Source organism: Motacilla alba, chromosome 14, assembly GCF_015832195.1.
Source record: "Motacilla alba alba isolate MOTALB_02 chromosome 14, Motacilla_alba_V1.0_pri, whole genome shotgun sequence".
In the NCBI taxonomy this organism is placed as follows: Eukaryota; Metazoa; Chordata; class Aves; order Passeriformes; family Motacillidae; genus Motacilla; species Motacilla alba.
The window spans coordinates 3031752-3043930 of record NC_052029.1 but is presented as its reverse complement, the minus strand read 5'-3'; positions in this window follow the sequence as shown (position 1 = coordinate 3043930).

Here is a 12179-nt window from a genome sequence, read left to right as displayed (position 1 = left end):
CAGAAAGGACTCAAACTTGGCATTAGGCACAGTGAAGCTCACCATCTCCTAAATTCCTTTATTAATTAAAAGGGAATTGAATTGAAAAAAAAAATTCCAGTTCAGTTATTCATAAATGAACTGAAGGAGTTCATAAAGGAGCTGAGGAGTTTTGGTTTGTCTATCAGCAATAAGCTACATTTTTGAAGAAAGAGCAGAGATATGCTATCTTGATAGCAGAGATATGGTCCCTGTAAAAATATGAACTCAGTAATAGGAGAAAAAATAATTCAGTTACTGACAACAAGCTTGTAAAGAACTTGCTCAGCTAAAATAACAAGGCTTTGTGTAAATCCAGCAAATCTTTACACAAATCTCTAAGAATAGTTTTGGCATAAGCAAGTAACAAAGTAAGAAGCTGAAATTTCAAAGTAAAATCAACTCTCTCTGGGAGTCAGTAACAGAGATCCTATCTGCAGCAAAAAATTAATTTAATCATGTCACCCTGCAGTTAGTTAGACTTAAAGAACAATAATATTTAGTGTAAAAACTATTCCAAACAATCTAATTTTATGGGTTTTGATCTAGACTTTGTCAATCCCCCTGTGCTGCCAGGAAATGGCTCCTCTTCCCAGTGTGTCACAGCTTTGCTGGTTGGTCCCTTCTGCACTATTCCTGATTTTTCAGGTTGAAACAGGAGCCATGGAAGAGGAGGGGGTTACCAGCTGCCAAAGGTGTTATGAGCTCTGTCTCTGGCATGTCTGGAGTGTGGCCTTGCTGTTGGATTTTGAAGGCCTCCAAGGACAGAGCTCCCACCACCTGTCTGGGTGCTGGGTCCTATCCCAGACCTGGGCCACTCTTTCAGGGACAGGTCCCATCCCAACGTTCCCCTGTCACTCCTGTGGCCCCCTGCCCTTGCAGGGCCCCTGGGTTTCAGCTCTCTCCACCTCATCCTGCAGTGGCCCTTCCTGGGCTCTCCAGTGCCTCTCCCCGTACAGAGGATGCGAGGCAGGATGCCATGGTGTGCACTGAAACACTGGTGCTATGCAAACAGGAACAGAAAGATTATTTGTACTTTAACCCCACCAGCAGCGAGCCTACAAACATCTGTCAAACACGCTGAGCTGTAAAGGCTCCCTGTTTTCCAGCAGGACTTTCAGAGCAGGAACTGAGGAAGCTGAAACTGACCTTAGATGAGGAAGTGCTGGTGGAGCTGTCTCTGCCTTTCCAGACCTTCTGCAGGACATGGCAGAAAGAGGAAGCTGCCAGCAAAGTTTTTAACAAATACTCTGTTTATGATTGTCATAAGATGCCGAACAGGAGGAAGGCAAGAAAGGAATGAAAGCCCAGAAGAAAGCAACTGTTAATCTTGACTCCTACCCAAGCCTACTGCATGTATTACATTTTATTACAAACATTTCTTACAAAAAGTCCACACGTGGATCAAATGATCCCAGTGCAATGACATGGTTTAGCGCTAGCCAACCTACTAATATCTGTCTTGGTTAGTTTTCCTTTTTCCTGGCACATGAAGCATTTTGAAATCATCTGGAACTTCCTACTGCTTCAGGACTTACAAGGTCCCAAAGCCAATGATTCAGAAGACTCCTAAGTCACCCTTTAGAAAACTTTTGGGTGTATGTGTGACCAAGCTTTTCCCTTGGAGCCTTGGCTAAAGCACACTGGCTGTCCCAGAGACCCATTCCCTATGTCACTGGATGTGACAATTGCACCAGTGAATACGGTCAAAGCTTCAGCTAGGCAGAAGGCAGGCAGCCAACATCCTGAAGGGTTTGATAAAACAGAGTGTGTCTTCATTCCAAATTACGACAGAGCCCCTGGATTTCAAGTTGTTCACAAAGGAAAGATCTGTATGAAATATCTAAGCCTTTCCAAAAATAAAAACAAACCAAATCCCGCAAATGCTTAGACACGGTCCATTTTTTCATGTAATATACAGAAACTTCTCAAAAACTGGGTGGGGAATTGTTTCAGAAAAGGGCAAAACCTTCCAAATTGCTTGCTTCCAAAAGCCCTCTGAGCCCTGTGGAGGAGGCAGTCAGATATTTTGCTGAAGTCCGACTGGAATCACCTCAGGGCGCACATGATTTGACAGAAAAGGGCAGATCTGGAGTTTTGCTGCCCCAGTCCAACTTCTTCCCAGCCAGGCTGCAGCAGGAGGGACCAGTGGGTCATCCCTGGGCTCTGCAGTTCCCTGGAGTGGGGTCTCTCCTGTGCTGCAGCATCGACAGTTTGGATCACAGCCCTCAGTGCCAGAAAGAGAAAGAAGCTGCTCACTGTCTCAGTCCTATTCTCCCCCGAATAAAGCCTTGCAGGAAAGGGAAGGGATCATTTCATTTCTTAAAGGGCAGCTGAATCCCCTCTAAATGGCCACATTCTTGTCCCTTTTGCAGAGCGTGACTGGTGCCAAACATGGTCACAAAGGCGTATTCACAGCTTTTTCCTTCCTACACATTCAGGAGTTGAAAGCCAGTTTGGTACAAACTCCCCAAAATGACTTATTCAGCAGCTGCTTGCCAGCTTCCTGTTTGCAGAGCAGGGGGGATGGAGCAGGGGCACAAGCCCCAACACCAGGCACGCTGCTGTGGGCACCCTGTGCCCCTGGAGCTCCCTGAGCCTGGCAGAGCATCAGCCACTATTGACCAGGCTTGGCTTGGGCAGAGACCCCATCACCAGACTGGCCTTTTCACCTCTGCTCTTGGTTTCACCAGCAAATTTGCTTTTTCTTGAGGTCACTGGTCCCTGGGATATGTTCCAGCTCTAATGAGGATCTTTTCCCTGGTAAATAATTCCTCCTCTCACCAAGGGAATGGAGCAAATGCTCAGCCTCAAGCTACTGAGCACGGAGGGCAGCCAGCTCCTACCCTTGCCAACAGCCATGGAAGTGATTATCCTCCCTGGGATCAAGAGCCTCAATGTCTTGTCTAAAAACCTACAGGAAGACATTGAGGGAACAGGGACAGGGACAAAGCTGTCCTTCAGCTCATAGGTTCACTTACAGCAGGGAAATCAGGAAAAATGGACAAACCTTGCTCACCACAATGCCACCTTCATACTGGCAGCCACAGATCCTTCCTCATAGCCTCTCAGCTCCATCATGCTTTGGAGAAGTGTAGGAAATACCAGGATAAGGATCATCCAGATGTTTTTTATCTGGGAGCTGAGCTCTCAGGAGTGCTCTGGGGTGGCAGGGTATCCCTGCTGGGCAGCCATGGGTTTGCCAAGGAGAAGGAACCCCTGGGTCTGTGCAAGCTCACAGAAAAAAGAGTGTCAGCTGTGAATGGCTCAGTGGTGACTCCTGCTTGCAGCGGGAGGTGATAAGGATGTTTTCTCAAGGCTGGCTTTTGGTTCTGTGGTTTTTTCACCATCTGTGACTGCCAGCAGTATGGTTTCCCTTCTCAGCCTCCTATATGGCCTTTTGCTGGAAAACACCCATGTAGTGTCTGCAGCCACGCTCACTGCTCAGCTCCCAGGGAAGAACCACAAACTTCTTCATGTCCATGACATCTCCAGTAACACAACTTGCCTCACGCAAGGGACAGCCTTCCCAAGAGCAGGCCACAGCCCATGGAGAAGGATCACTGTGCTGGTGGATAGAGGTGTATTTCTTCCACGGCGCCACCATCTCTCCAACTCAGGTGCTGTAACTGAGCTAGCTGGGACCTCGTGCCCTTTCCCAGCATACTGGTGGTATGAGCCAGCAGGATTTCACTCCAGTGGCCCCGTGCCCTTTCACAGGAGCACACACCACACTGGTAGCCAGGGAGGGGTTGGGCTATGCTCCCAGGCAGGACGAGAGGACACAGCAACCAGCAACCAGCAACAGGATGAGAGGACACGGTCTGAAGTGGCACCATGGTAGATTTATGTTGGACATTAGAAGGAATTTTTCACAGAAAATATGATTAGATTGCAATGGACTGTTCAGGTGGGTGGTGGAGTCACCATCCCTGGAGGTGTTTAAGGAAAAACTGGATGCGGCACTCGGTGTTCAGTGCTGGGTTACAAGGTGGTGCTTGGTCATAGACTGGACTCAATCTCAGAGGTCTTTTCCAACTAACTGATTCTGTGGTATGCTCAGGCTGTCTCAGCTGAGCTATTTAATCAGCATTGTGCTGATAAGCTGGCCACCAAAGCTGCTCAGTGATGATCATTAGTGGCAGGGCAGTGGTAAATGAGTTCAGATGTGCTTTCCTGGCAGCAAGGGACCCTTTCTGCTCACTGAGCGTTTGTTCTTTCAGCAGTGTCTATTTGTACATGCCAGCAGTGTTCACACCTGAGCCTGGCTGCAGACCATAAACACTGCCCTGCTGCAGCAGCGACAGAGGCAGAGGAGCCTGGGGCTGTCTGCACAGGGCTCCCGTGCCAGTCACAGGAGTGGGACAGGCACCTGGCCACAGGGCTGCATCCCACTCTGCCACGGTGTGCTCCTGAGGGGCAGGCATGTCCCTGGCAGGAACAGCAAGTACTGCTGAGGGTGGATTAGGTCAGGAATGTGGAAGGATTTGACAGCTCAGACACCAGAGATGAGGACAGGGGTGCTGCAGGCAGAGAGCCAAGGCATGTTGGTACTCACACCTCCTGGATCAGACCTCCTGCCCCAGCAGAGAGGAGCCACTCCAGCCTCATTTGTTTGGAAAGTGTGCATCCCTCCTTCCTGGAAATGGGCCTATCCCCACCATCAGCCCTTCTGTGTGTTGCCATGGAGAGAACAAATGTTTTTGTGTGTTTTCTGAGTTAAGTTTGGATCTAGCTGCAAGTGGAATTGATTAGCAAACATGACTTGATATATTGCTCGGTGGATCCAAGGGTAATGCTCCAAGTCCCAGGTGTGCACACATCCTCTGGGCTCACGGCATCAGCCCCATTGGCATTCCAACAGGAGCATGCCTAGGACATGTGGGAGGGATCCCAGGCTACTGGGACAGAGCTCCTGGATGGGACACATCTCCAGCATAAGCTCTTCAGCCTTGGTGCTGAGCTGAAATTCACCTGCAGCATCTTAAGCACTGATCCTGTATAAACCACTGGCTGAGATACACCCTATGCTGTGCACAGGAGCTGCTGCTTCTGATTCCAAATAGACATTTCCAAGGAAAAATCAGCATCCCCAGAAACAACAAAACCAAACACTTAAGAAACTCTTCCAGGAGAAGCATTTGAAAGACAGGAGAGTGCCAGCACAGCACTCTGGACATGTCAGGGACCAGGGAAGATGGAGAGACCACAGCATCCAGTGCTGCTGACTCAGAGTCAGCCCTCACTGCGTCTAATTTAATTTTGTTGCACATCATCACCCCCAAGGAGCCTCGGTAGGTGAGTGGTGGTGCAAGTGAGGCCAGGTTTTCATGGTATGTGCTGTATTACAGCTACTGATTCAGCTCTTCCGCCCTGGGGCTGGGCAATTACAAATTTAGCAGCTCTAGTTCTAGGTCCATAAATATCTTTGTGGTAACCTTTCTCATTGCATCTGGGAAGGGCCCAAACAGGAAATCTCAGGTAGAAATGGGAAACGAAATGTCATCATTTGAGTCATCAATCATACGGTAAAGTTAGGAGAGGAGTTAGCCTGAGTACAAAGGAGCTTGTCCCTGGCAGGGCTTCTAGAAATAGAAGCAGCAATTTCTTCTGCTTTCCTGGAAATCTTGTATCTGAACTTGCTCTTAATTTTCCTGCTGGAAAAGGACTAAAATCTGACCTACTTTTGAGCAAAAGAGCCATTGGGATCAGAGTCCCAAAATAGGCCTGGTCATAGATGCTCCCTTGGAGCCCACTGAGGTTGGTTGTTTACTGCAATGAGATAATGCTTCTCTGGAAGGATTTCACACAAAGAGATTCTGTAATCAAGGCTTCAAATAAAATTATCTGCCTTGTTGTTCAGGGCCAAAGAGTCCATCTTAATATTGAAAGGCATTTGTGTTTTCTGTCTTGAGCTTGAGTTTTGTCATAAATTTAAAAAAAAAAGCCTGACCCTGGTAACCAAACCGCTGAGGAGCCACTGCTCAAAGTGAGGTCAGACTCTGAAATCAGCCCTCACAAACAGTTGGTTTTGTGGCCTTTTGAAAATAACTCTTTTCAGATGTGCAATTGGGAATTTGCCAGGCTGCTCCAGATATTTCCCCAGAGGTCCAGATGGTACAAAAAGACATGGAAAATAAGATATGTCATTCTTAAATAAGATTAGTGACACTCTGCCTTGCTGTGCTCTCATTGTATCAGTGTGGGTTTGGGGCGCACGACCCAAAGCTCTGCAGCCCTTTGCAAAGTCGTGAGGGACTTGTGCAGGGCTCCATGAACACACCCCAAGCAGCCCAGTCTCACTGGAGAAGATGAGAAGCATCTTTCACACCAACACAGCAATATTTTTTTAGCTATAACACTCAAAAGACTGCTAGAGTGAAAAGCCAATCAGCCTCAGAGCACCCAGTGAGCCTCTGCCTCAGCCTCTCAGGGATATCCTGAGAGATGCCCTGGGACAAAATGCTTGAAATCTGCTCTTCTCTTTGGGTGAGAAATTCCAAGGAAGGGGGTTTGGAAAATGTTGCCATTCCACTTCACAATGAGGACCAGATTTTCAAGAATTCCTACTGAAAGAAAATTCCACCACATTTGGAAACTAATTTTGGACAACAGAAATATTTCCATCCGTTTGGGAGGAGGGAGGCAATGCATGTGCCACACAGAGCATAATCCCAGCACAGCTCTGAGCCCTGGGGTGTCATTCTGGAGGACAGGGGGTCCTGGCCAGCTGAGGACACTTCCCAGTGCCCTGGGAAGCACAGGGAGGAGATGTCCAAAAAACCTCTGCTAACTTGGTAGCATCTGCCTCGCATTTTTGTTTGTGTATCCGGTTTCAGTCTTGAATAAAAAAATGAAACAAGACTCAGCCCTGGAGAGCACTTGCTCAGGGTGTCTGGGCAAAGCCATGGTAAGCCCAGCTTGGCAGGCTTTGAGAGGGAAAGCTAAGCCACTCTCCAGCCTCCCCATTTCTCCAACAGAATGTTCTCCATGATCCCTAAGGATGTGGGATTGAGCAGGACTTCAGGAGCCACCTGTGGATTAGGAGCTGCCCAGCAGAGCCAGCAGCTCATCCAGACCTCTTAGACTTCATCACCTGCACCAGAGCTCCCCAAACCACAGTCCCTGATTGCTCTTTGGGAATTGTGGGAGGATCTGGACCATTCTCCAGCTACCAGAGTGGCAGAGCAGAGGGCCTGACTCATCTCCCTCTGCAGGATGGAGCCGCGATGGAGCTGGGGTGGTGGCCAGCCTAAAGGCCACTGCTGGCCTCAGCCCCCATGCCCCACTGCAGACACAGGAATGTTTCATGGGGTAATGATAGCCCAGTGGAATCTGACTGCCCACTGGACCGCTGCGTGCTGCTGCTTGCAAAATACTATTTCTGGCACCATCACCATCTCAAACCCCAAACTGTAACACTGCAGCCACAGTCTGCTTGATTCCCAGAAATTCCAGCAATGGATGAGGCAGGGGATTTTTCTCACACACCCACACAGGAACTTAGGGAAGGAAAAGCTAAATGTATATGCAGAAGCTGTTGATGATGGTCACCTACGTCCTACCTAAGCACCCAGCCACGAGACGCTGTGTCTCCTGAGATATGAAATGCTCCCAGGGCTTTCTCAGGAATTTTCTCCTGGCGTCTCTGACTGCAGCCTTTCCTCATCCAGGTTGATCCCCAGTCACTGACTGAAATGTGCCTGCCATGTTGTGAGGAGAACAACTCACAGTGCAATTAAAGAATCTGAGTTTTCTCCAGGGATTATTCTAATTAGACACCAACTATTTTTACCCCATATCATATGTTGGAAATACAACTTTAAAACCACACTGGAGCAGCCAAGTTAAATACTGTAATAACCTTGAAAATAGGGTTAGCGACTTTAATGGCTAACAACAACATATCCAGCAACAGCTCCAAAGCACAGGGAATAACTGCCATGCTTCTTGGCACAAGCTGGACTCTGGGAGAGTCAGGGATCAACCTGCAACCCTTGACAGGAGCTCAGGGCTATCTAAGTCCATCAGCAGAAGCTCTGTCATAACCACCGCAAATGATGGGTGCCTGAAGTGGCTCAGATAAAGAGTGTCAAATCCTAGAAACAAATTACATTTACAACAGCTTCTGTATTCATGAATATCACTACAGCAGGTCTCATAAATTTTCCAGCAACCCAGTGATTATGGCTAACGGGAAGGAGGCCAGTGGCTTAGTGCCCAGAGTAGCCTGGGAATCCTGGGCTCCCTCACAGCTCACGCTGGGACCAGAGCAGGAAGGAGCAGCACCGAGTCCTGCCTAACCACACTCCCGCAGTGCCATGGTGCTGGGCAGCTCAGCAAGCCTGGCAAAGCCATGGGCCTGCAACCATCCACCACCACTGGGCTTCATCCTGGTTTACTCTTCCTAGGCCACGTAGAGAGCTCCTGTACCAGGACCCTGCTGCCTAAGCTACATCCTCATGCTCAGAAACTGAGGTTTGGCAAAATCTCTGGGGAAAAAAATCCCTTCTTCTTCCCAAAATATCACACATGGTCTACAGTGGGCTAGTCTGGCAAATCTGCAATTACGTGGGCACAGGTTTAGAAAGACTGGAGTTAAACTTAGCTCCAAATATACACAGAGTGTACATCTTATTTTACAGCTGCAGGATGCCAGCTCAGTTTGAGTCACAAAGCCCTTTCACTGCCCCACACCCTGTCCCTTTTCAAGTGGGGGCCTGGTGGTCCCCAAGGGGCACAGAGATGCCCTGTCTCTACAGCCAGGTGAGTGATGGCACCCCACCAGCTGAAGGCCTGTGTCCAGTTTGGGATGCTGGATGAATTTTTTGGACAGATCATTGGGTATGGGCCCATTCTGTTTCCCCAGGGACACCCAGGATAGTTCCCTGGCACTGGGGATCACTTGCACATGGGTTTCCAGAGCTTCCCAGGCAGACAGGCTCCTTGAGAAAGCCCCTGGGATGCTCAGCTGCAAAAGCCCCCCGCACACAGCTTCCAGGGGATGCATTTCACCAGTGTTAAAACTTGTTTCACCTTGAGCACAGCCCTACACAGAAAACTGAGAATTGAAAAAACATATTGTCCAGGCAAATGACCCTCACCTGTGCAAGGTAACATCCTCCTGTGCTGCCCATTTTGCAAACCTCTTAGAAAATACCTGCTGGCTAATGCAAGAGCAGCCCTGGAAAGCCCCAGGCCTGGCCTGCTATGTGCACAGCTCATAACGGGTTCCAGACATAAGGGATTTTCCTGTGCATGGACCAAGCAATTTTGACAGCACTGAGATGGTTAAAAATAAAGCTTGGACTTTGGAGGGTTTTTGGTTTTTGTTTTGCTCAGTTTCCTGTGGTCTACAATGCCACTTCAGCACCTGCCTTTGGCTTTGGGAAGACCTATCCCATGGACACCAACTGGGTAAAATGTTGCTCAGCAGTTTCTTTAATGCCTCAGGTTTTTGGTCACTCCAGCCCACTTTGCCAATGGCTCACTTGTTTCTCATTGTGGAATATCTCCATACTCCAGGCTTGTGGCTGCAGTCCACATCACTGGTCCCACCCCCCTCTGCTGGCATCCTGCTCTTTCCCCATAGCTCTGAGACTCCATAGACATTCCTCCCTGCAGTCCTTAAAATAGTTTAACTCCTTTCCATTTTTAGAGGTCAGTCTCAAAATCTGTGGTGGATTCCAGCAGCAGAGACCCAGGTGCCAAAGTAGCCTCACTGGGAGCACCTCACCATGCCACGGCCAGGAGACCAGGGGAGAGGGTTGGCATGGAAGCTCAGCTTCTCTGGTTCCCACCCACAGCAAATCCCTGGAATATACATTATCCCAAAATAGTGGGATCAGCCACAAGGATGTACTTCTCCTGGGAAAGGGCAGACAAACAGCACGCTGTAGGGTGACAGGGCAGGACAGAGGAGTTACTCACAGAAGCATTTCCTTTCTCATGATCACTCCGTTTATCTCTGATTAGAGCAGGGGTTTTTTAAACTTCAATCAGTCAGCCTGGGAAAATAGGATGGCAGTTCCTCTAACTGTCCAGCAAACTGCTTGTGGAAAGCATTTGTGAGAGCTCAGCTAATCCACAGAAATTGCTCCAGACAGGCAGCACCGGCTCCAGAAATTTGTTATACAACATTTAACTTCTAAACCTCTTAGTCAAAAAACCTAAACTCAGTTCCAATAGGAGCTGGGTTGTAATGAATTTGGTGTGGATGCCAGTGTGAGGTGTGTAAATAGCATGTGTAAATAACACCTCAGCTATTTGGCTGTAGTCACTGCAGCAAATACATCAGGCTATTGTGCTTCCCTTCCAAACCTGCCATAACATGCACCACCCCAGCTGCCAAAGCTTCTCCCTTTTTTTTTCCTCCCCAGATGTTTCAATCTCCAGTTTGAAGCTGACATCTGGAGAAGTGATGTTGTAGAAAGGCTACACATCAGCAGGCCAAATGTGGGATATTCTATGGAAATGAAAATGACAGAAGTGACAGAACAAAATTAATGGGCATCCAGATGCAAGTCAATAAGTGATAAAGTGCCTGTCAGGAGCCTCCTAATGCAAAAACAGGCAAGAAACCTTGTTGTATGCAAGCCCTACTGCAAGCATCCTAGGAGGGATGTGACATCTGGCCAGTCACAGTTTCTGGAAAAAAGGCACACTCTGCAATCTGAGTCCCCCAAGTGACTCAACAATTCCAGGGCCCCTCTCTGCTCCTCACTCCCACATGCTTGTTAAGCCACCCTGGTCCCCTCCCGTCCTCTCACCCTTTGCAGCCATTTCTGCCAAGGCAAAAGGACCTCTGAAATACCTCCTCCATGGTGTTTTGGGGCCTTGAGCCATCTCAGGAGATGAGACTGCAGGCAGGAGACATGGGGCATGGAGGTAGGAAAACCTCCTTTAAGGAAGAGTTTCACAAAGAAGGGCTTAGAATAGTCCCTCAGGCAATAGGCAACTGTTCTTTGAGTTCCACTGTGGGCAGAAAGAGCAGATTTTCTGTGCATTCTTCGTAAGAAACCTGTACTCATCAGGCTTGTGAAAGATGAACATTTCTGCTGGAGCAGCAGCTGCCTTTTTGGTGAAATCAAGCAAACCACTACTGGTGGGATTCTTGCAGCAAAGGGCCTGCAAACTGCAAATTTGTGTGCTTTGAGTTGGGCAAAGTGGTGATTGTGGCTGACAGCAGTAATGACAGCAGCAATGGACTGCTCTGCAAAGCCAAAGTTGGTCAGTGCCTTGCCCAGTTGAGTTAAAATCTCCAGGGATGGAGGTCCCACCACCATTCCAGGCCCTGTCTGGTGCTGACAAGCAGAATTTCCTTGGTTACTACTAGTGGCTTCCTGCATTTATGAGGTCCCCGTAAGCTCCAGAAGCAGCTCAAGGTATGATTTGATCCCCCTCCCTCACCTCCTCCGGGGTGACCAAAACAACTCTCCCAGTGGCTACTGAACTCCTAATTTTGTCCTCCTCTCTCCAGTACTGGTTGGTTTACTGTTCAGAAAGGTGAAGAGAAAAGTGAAACAAATGTGTTGACTGCACTAAGGCAGTTTTAAATTTTTCTTTTCCTCTGTAGACATGCTGAAGAATTCTCCAGCAGTTCAGACCAAAAAAGAAAACCCCAAACCCCAACTCTGGTCATTTTATATACACAAGGAGGAATGCAGGAATTCTAACTTACTCCAAAGTATTTCTGGTTACTGTGTGTCACTACAAATTTGTTAGGAGTAGAACTAACCCACAATCCCACTAAAGACACAACTTCAAGTTTTGATTTAAATGGCTACTGCAGCCCACAAAAGTAGCAAGTCACAGCTCTTGTTGCACTTTCTGAAACACATCAGCAGAGAGAAAACAGGTAAGTAGGAAAAAGCCATGAGCTAGGCAAGTGTGATAAATTTTCAGGAAGCAGGAAGAAATAAATTGGGAGTTTAGCTCTTTTGAAAGTAATTCCTATTTTTTCAGTGAATATTTATATTGGCTCTGTGTTCCTATCTTTCCAGTCAAAATTCTATTTCTCACCATGTGATGATGTATTTTAACATGAGGCCAAAAGGGATTCATATTCCAGCTAAAGTAACATGGATGTGCACATTGTACCCACATGATCTGCCTTCAGTGAGGCTGCCCAGAGAACGGCAAGAAAGTTTCAGATCATTGCA